This window comes from Mesoplodon mirus, assembly GCF_964341445.2.
Source record: "Mesoplodon mirus genome assembly, chromosome: 5".
Classification (NCBI taxonomy): domain Eukaryota; kingdom Metazoa; phylum Chordata; class Mammalia; order Artiodactyla; family Ziphiidae; genus Mesoplodon; species Mesoplodon mirus.
The window spans coordinates 73,701,290-73,709,091 of record NC_138980.1 but is presented as its reverse complement, the minus strand read 5'-3'; the positions used below and the strand labels follow the sequence as shown (position 1 = coordinate 73,709,091).

The 7,802-nt window shown below is 38.8% G+C and overlaps 1 protein-coding gene across 1 annotated transcript in view; it reads right to left on the bottom strand.

Moving 5' to 3' along the window:
* Positions 1–1,701: 1,701 nt before the first annotated feature.
* Positions 1,702–7,802, bottom strand: part of ZCCHC10 (zinc finger CCHC-type containing 10) — a 37,437-nt gene continuing 31,336 nt past the window's right edge. The window contains exon 4 of the mRNA XM_082624056.1: positions 1,702–1,725. The gene's annotated coding sequence lies outside the window, so the exon portion shown is untranslated. The remainder of the gene's footprint in view (positions 1,726–7,802) is intronic.

Genomic DNA, 7,802 nt, shown 5'->3' with positions numbered 1-7,802 from the left:
TCTTTCCCTTTTAGCAATGAGAGAAAAAATTCCTAATTATATATTTCTCAACTCGTAACATATTAATACGCTGTCATTTAATCAGATGCATCCATTTTAACAAAGTGAATTTTCTGTCTCTAACTTCATGTTCTAGAACAATGTAAGTAAACTGCACAGTTTGGTGTAATATCAGAAAATACAAACCATAGAACTTTAAGAGAAAAAAATCTCAAAGAAAAATATGACTTTTATTAACAGGCAATATTTGAACAAAGTATTCAGTATATATTGTTACAGCAGCAATTCTCAGTAGAGTTCTGGGGTGTTTCTAAGTCAGATTTTTGTGAAGGTATAATTTACATACAGAGAATATATATATATATATATATATATATATATATATGTATATATATATATAACTGAGTCACTTTGCTGTACACCAGAAACTAACACAACATTGTAAATCCACTATAGTTCAATAAAAAATTAAAAAGTAATAAAATTTACATACAGTAAAATTTATCCTTTTCAATGTATGGTTCTATGAGTTCTGACAAATGCATACAGCTATGTGACCACCACCCCAATCAAGATATAGAACATTTCCTTTACCCCCAAACATTCCCTCTTGCTCCTTTGTAATGAATTCCTCACCTCAACCCCAGTTCCTGGCAACCACTGATGTGCTTTCTGTCCCTATACTTTTACCTTTTCCAGAATATCACATGAATAGACTCACAGTATGTAGCCTTTTAAGTCTGCCTTTATTCATTTAGCATAATGTCTTTGAGATCTATCTATCGTTGTTGCATGTCTCAGTAATTTATCCCTTCTTATTGCTGAGTAGTATTCTATTACTATAACATAGCCTGTTTAGGCATTCATCAGTTGAAGGACATTTGGGTTGCTTCCAGTTTTTAATGATTATGAATAAAACATATAAACATCCACATACAAGGTTTCACTCAGGCTTTAAAATGATTTTCTGAAAGTGACTTCTAGACATAGGAATTACTAAGTCATAAATATATCTACATAAATATTAGTCCGTGTTATTTTAGAAACTCAGATAATTTCATTATGTATCAAATGTTTATTAAACATCTACTACATAGCAGGTACTGTTCTAGGCATATGGATAAAACGATGGTCAAATGCTGGCACCAAAAAAAATAGCACCAAAATGGTGTGTTGATAAGGCAAAGCTGAGTTTATTACTTACTGATAAAAGAGACGGGTGCCTTGATGTTTTCAGTAGCATTTCCAAGGGGAAATTGGAACACTTATAAGGTTTTGGGGTCTGGTCTAAGGGGGTTTTTCAGTTTAGGGGGCTTGATTAGGATTGGATAAGAATTATGGTATAATAGCTTAGGATTAGCACACACAGCAAGGTAAAGGTTTTAAAGAGTCTTGAGAGTGTGTTAGTTTTTATTGCCACTTTAACAAATTACCACAAACTTAGAGGCCTAAAATAACACAAATTTATCATCTTACAATTTTATAAATCAGAAGTCTGACAGAGGTCTTCCTGTGTTAAGATCAGAGTGTTGGCAAGACTGCTCCTTTCCAGAGGCTCTTTTCCAGAGGCTCTTTTCCGTCTTCTAGAGGCTGCCCACATTCCTTGTCTTGTGACGCCTTCATCCATCTTCACAGTCAGCAAGGGCTGGTTGACTCCTTCTTAAATCACATCCTCTGACCTTCTGTTCTGCCTCCCTCTTCTGCTTTTGAAAGCCTTTGTGATTACTGTGGACCAACTCAAATAATTTAGGATAATCTCTCTATATTAAGGTCAGCTGAATTAGTAACCTTAATTCCATCTGCCACCTTAATTCCATTTTGCATGTAACATAGCATATTCAAGGGTTCCAGGGATTAGTACGTAAACACCTTTGAGGGGCCATTTTTCTGCCCACCACACAGTGTAAACTGTCATTTAAAGTCATCTGTTGAATGGGGAAGGGATGGGTTGGGAGTCTAGGGTTAGCAGATGCAAACTGTTATCTATAGAATGGATAAACAACAAGGTCCTACTATATAGCACAGGGAGCTATATTCAATGTCACACAATAAACCATAATGGAAAAGAATATGTATATGTATATATATATAACTGAATCACTTTGCTGTGCAGGAGAAACTACACAGCAATGTAAATCAACTACACCTCAATAAAAATAAATAAATAGGGAATTCCCTGGCAGTCCAGTGGTTAGGACTCTGGTCTCCCACTGTGGGAGGCCCGGGGTACGATCCCTGGTTAGTTAGGGAACTAAGATCTTGCAAGCCGCGTGGTGCAGCCAAATAAATAAGTAAAATTAAGTCATCTATTGAAAAGTTGACTAGGTTTTTGTTCATTTAAATGAGACTTTGAGAAGTTTCTGAAATGAAAAGTTGCAATTTTTCTGTTCCTGGTCAAATGTTCCTGGAATAGTAGTAATGCTGAAGATGACAATGAAATAATAAAATTATGTTAATGTTGACAGTAATCCATGTAGATATTTAATGTTGATAGTAATCCATGTGGATACAGACTGGTTCAATTCTCAGTGTCTGACTTTGCAGCCATTTTTCAGCCTGAGTTGGAGAACATTAATATCTAGAGCCATGATCAGTCCAAATCTTCACTGTTACCTGAGGTGTCATGATTACGAATCAAATTTCTGGGGGATGGTTGTTTCAAGTTGCACAAGTACTAGGTTTTCCCATTCGTAATCCTTCTGGGGAACACTGGAGAACACATATCTCAGTTACCACATCTGAGGGGCAAGGAAGCTGGAGTATTTTTTAATATTTATTCATTTATTTGTCCGCTCTGGGTCTTAGCTGCAGCACATGGGATCTTCCTTGCCGTGTGCAGCATCTTCGTTGAGGCACGCGGGATCTTTTAGTTGCTGCATGCAGGCTCTTAGTTGTGGCATGCGGGGTCTAGTTCCCTGACCAGGGATTGAACCCGGGCCCCCTGCACTGGGACCCCAGAGTCTTAACCACTGTGCCACCAGGGAAGTCCCTGGAGTATTTATATAACTACTCCTGTTGATCACTGTTGAGGGCTTTCTAGCAACTTCGGCCTGTTGCATGTAAGTAGAGCAAACTACAGCAGCCAGAGGCGTTTTTCAGGCAAATAAAATCAGGAACATCTGCATAATTCAAAGTTACACTGATATTCCTGAAATGGTAGAGGTGAGGGACATGGGCGGGCAACATCCATGTCTGCTTCAATGATAGTTACTGTACATACTATGATGTGCCGGGCACAAAGCTAAACATTTTCAGATGCATTATTTAATTTTTTTAACCTTTTCCTCTCTATCTTTTCCGCTACCAGCATGCCACTGAAACTACTCACCAAGATCACCATCAGTTCCCACACCGTCAAATCCAAAAGTTGAATCTTTGTCTTTACCTTACTAGTGTTTAACACAGTTAACCATTTTCTCTTGTTTGAGACACTTTCTTCTCCTGGTTTTTGAGATGCCACACTCTCCAAGTTTCCCTCCTGGCTGCTGCTTTTCAGTCTCATTTGCAGGAGATCCTTTACCTTTCCCTGACTTCTGAATAGAGGTGTCTCAAGACTTGATCTTTAGCTCTTTTCTCTCTCTTTCTTTCTGGGATTGGCACTTTTTCTGTAAAGGCCAGATAGTAAATATTTTAGGCTTTACAGGCCAAGTGGCAAAAATCAAGGATTTCGTGTAGGTACATAATAGATTAAAATTTTTTTCTGTCAATTTTTCATGAAATTCAAAATGTAGTAATTAAGCTTTGTAATTCAAGTCTACTAATGAGAATAATAATTTTTCTTTTTTGGCAGGGAACGGGGATAACATTTCACTTACATGGGATTCAAAGTTAATATTTCCTATCATCAAATGTGATTTCAGATATTCTTCTGTTAATGCTTATCTGTTGTAAAGTTTTAAGTATTTCATTTTGAAAACATCTTTTCACACAGATAGGTACTGCCAAATACTGACATCAATCCACTGGCATGTGATATTAGTTAAGAATATTCATTGCTGGGAATTCCCTGGTGGTCCAGTGGTTAGGACTCCATGCTTTCACTGCCGCAAAGTCCAGAAACCTCCATAGGCACTGTAGTTCAAGCTTAGAAAAAATATATGCTGCAAATCTGTATGGTAATAGACATTTTACTTATAACTTTGGACAGCACAGGAAGTATACAAAACAACTTGATATTGTGATTCAAAAAAAAGTTGTTGGGGCCTCCCTGGTGGCGCAGTGGTTGAGAGTCCGCCTGCCGATGCAGGGGATACGGGTTCGTGCCCCGGTCTGGGAGGATCCCATATGCCGCGGAGCGGCTGGGCCCGTGAGCCATGGCCGCTGGGCCTGCGCATCCGGAGCCTGTGCTCCGCAACGGGAGAGGCCACAACAGTGAGAGGCCCGCATACCGCGGAAAAAAAAAAAAAAAAAAAAAAAAGTTGTTGCTGAAATGACTTGTCTGCAGTAAAATTTCACATATAAACAGTTTGCCTTGTAACTTAGGTTGAACTTGTTAATAAGCATTATTGAGTCTTCAGTAAAAGCTAATTTCCAAGCCATTTAGTGTTCAACAGTCGTTGAGGGCACTTATTCACAAAAACTTCCATCTGACAACATTATTCCCAATAGCCAAAAGGGGGAAGCAACCCAAGTGTCCATTGATGGATGAATGGATAAGCAAAATGTGGTATATTCATTAACAAAATATTATTCAACCTTAAAAAGGAAGAGAAATTTGCACATGCTACAACATGAATCAACCTTGAGGATATTATGCTAGGTGAAATAAGCCAGTCACAAAAAGACAAACACTGTATGATTCCACTTATAAGAGATACCAAGAGTAGTTAAATTCATGGAGACAGATAGGAGAATGCAGTTATCAGGGGCTGGGGTGGAGGAAATGCGGAATTATTGTTTAATGGGTACAGAGTTTCAGTTTTGCAAGATGAAACAAGTTTTGGAGATGGATAGTGGTGATGGTTGCACAATAATGTGCATGTACTTAATACCACTGAACTGTACATTAAAAATTGGTTAAGGGCTTCCCTGGTGGCGCAGGGTTGAGATGCAGGGGACACGGGTTCGTGCCCCAGTCCGGGAAGATCCCACATGCTGCGGAGCGGCTGGGCCCGTGAGCCACGGCCGCTGAGCCTGCGCGTCCGGAGCCTGTGCTCCGCAACGGGAGAGACCACAACAGTGAGAGGCCCGTGTACCGCAAAAAAAAAAAAAAAAAAAAAAAAATGGTTAAGATGTTAAATTTTATGTTATATGTATTCTACCTCAATTTTAAAAATTTCTATCTCAGTCCAGAGCTCAAATAATCACAATAATACTTTACCATTACTAAGCCATCAAACTGCAGTGTGGTATAGCAAGTCAGAATATTCAGGTTTATTTCTAAAACAATTCCTGGAACACATGGTGGTTAAGTCCAGAAGAGCAAATGAAATTCAGTGTTGATACTGTTGGTCTGATGACACAGGATAAATTCAAATATTTGCAACAGGCTTTAAACACCTTACATTTTCAAAAGCTTTGTAAATCTGTCCAACTAAGCTTTTTCTCCTCCACACATATTGGTACCACCATCAATTATAACACATCTTATTCAGCTCAACGGCAGGTTATACTGAATTAGGGTTTCCTCAACTTCTTTGAAAATATTCTCATGTGTAGTTGTCCCACAGACTACTCTTAGTGGTAATTCTTCAAACTCAACATTGATTCCTTGAATAAACAACTGACTGGTATCAGTAACTCCTGTGTACTCATCAAGAGTCAAGTACATATATATGAATGGAATAGGATTGAAAGTCTAGACGTAAGTCCTCATATTTATGGTCAGTTGATTTTCAACAAGGATTCTTAGACAATTCAATGGGCAAACAACAGTCTTTTCAACAAATCGTGCTGGGACAACTGTATACCCATATGCAAAAGAATGACATTGGACTCCTACTTCACAACATACAAAAATCAGCTCAAAATGAATCCAAGCCCTAATTGTAAAAGCTAAAACTATAAAACTCTTAAGAAAACATAGGAGGCTTCCCTGGTGGCGCAGTGGTTGGGAGTCCGCCTGCCAATGCGGGGGACGCGGGTTCGTGCCCTGGTCCAGGGAGATCCTGCATGCCGCGGAGTGGCTGGGCCCGTGAGCCATGGCCACTGGGCCTGTGCGTCCGGAGCCTGTGCTCCGTGGCGAGAGAGGCCACGACAGTGAGAGGCCCACGTAACGCAAAAAAAAAAAAAAAAAAAAAGGCATAAATCTTCAATGGTTTATTAGGTTAGATAGGACACCAAAAGTACAAGCAACAAAAGGAAAACATAAACTGGACTTCAACAAAATTAAAAAGTTTTGTGCTTCAAAGGACAACATCAATAAAGTGAAAAGACAAAAGACAAATACCCGGTTTTTGAAAAATGCACAGAGGTTTGGTTTTGTTTTGGCTAACCTCAAAAGGTTAAGCATAAAGTTACCATATAACCCAGAGTTTTTTGGGGGTTTTTTTTGCGTTACACGGACCTCTCACTGTTGTGGCCTCTCCCGTTGTGGAGCACAGGCTCCAGATGCGCAGGCTGCATGTGGGATCTTCCTGGACCGGGGCACGAACCCACGTCCCCTGCATCGGTAGGCGGACGCTCAACCACTGCGCCACCAGGGAAGCCTTAACCCAGAGTTTTAAGAATACACCCAAGAGAATTTTTAAAAGTCCTCAAAAAACTTGCACAAGAATGTCCATGGCAATATTATTCATAATAGCCAAAAGATGGAAAACAACATCAGTGTCCAACTAATGAATGGACAAACAATGTGGCATGTCCATACAATAGAATATTATTTGGCAATAAAAAGAAATGAAATACTGATATATGCTACACTATAGACGAACCTTGTAAACTTTATGCTGACTGAAAGAAGTCAGCACAAAGGACAATACACAGTATGCTTCCATTTATACGAAATGTTCATAATAGGCAAATCTACAGAGGCGGAAAGAGATTAGTGGTTACCTACAGCTGGGTGCTTGGGGGCGAAATGGGTAATGACTGCTAATGGGTACAAGGTCTCTTTTGAGGGTGATAAAAATGTTCAAAAATTGATTCTGGTGTTGGCCGTACAACTCTGAATTATATACTTTCAATGGGTGAATTGTATGGCATGTTCATTATATCTCAAGAAGCTATTACAAAAAAATTAAAGAGTCAAGGAAAACCAGTCGATATGACTTAGCTTGTGTCTTAATTGACTATTGATGTTGCTCTCAATGTCTTCAGCTCTGAGTAACTGTTCTCACAGAAAGGCTAATAATCTTAAACAAGTTTATTTTCTGTGGATATATTTCTTTGGCTGCTACAATCAAACATGATGTAATGAATCTGCCATCAGTAAATGACTTTCCTTGCTTGCATAATAAGTCACTCAGAAACTTTGGTTAAAGCCTCTTTTTCATTTTTTAAATTGTTTGAAGAAATTCAGTTGTAATGAGATATTCCATTTAAAATTTCCAATGTCTTTTATGATCAGAAGTCCCATTCATTTCTGCAATATTCTATTGGTTGCACAAGTCAGCCCTATCCAGTGTGAGAGGGGACTGTACAAGGACATGAATACCAGGACTCAGAAGTCATTGGGAGCCATTTTAGAGGCTGCCTACCACAATGCCTTGTTAAGAAAAGGGAATCAACAAAAAATGTTGCTGTAAAAATGATCCTAATGCAAACATTAAGAAAAGTAGTTAGTACAAATTCACACATAGCTCATAGTCTCTATACATATCTGCATCCACAAAATAAAATCCAAGTATACTATTAAGGCAAAT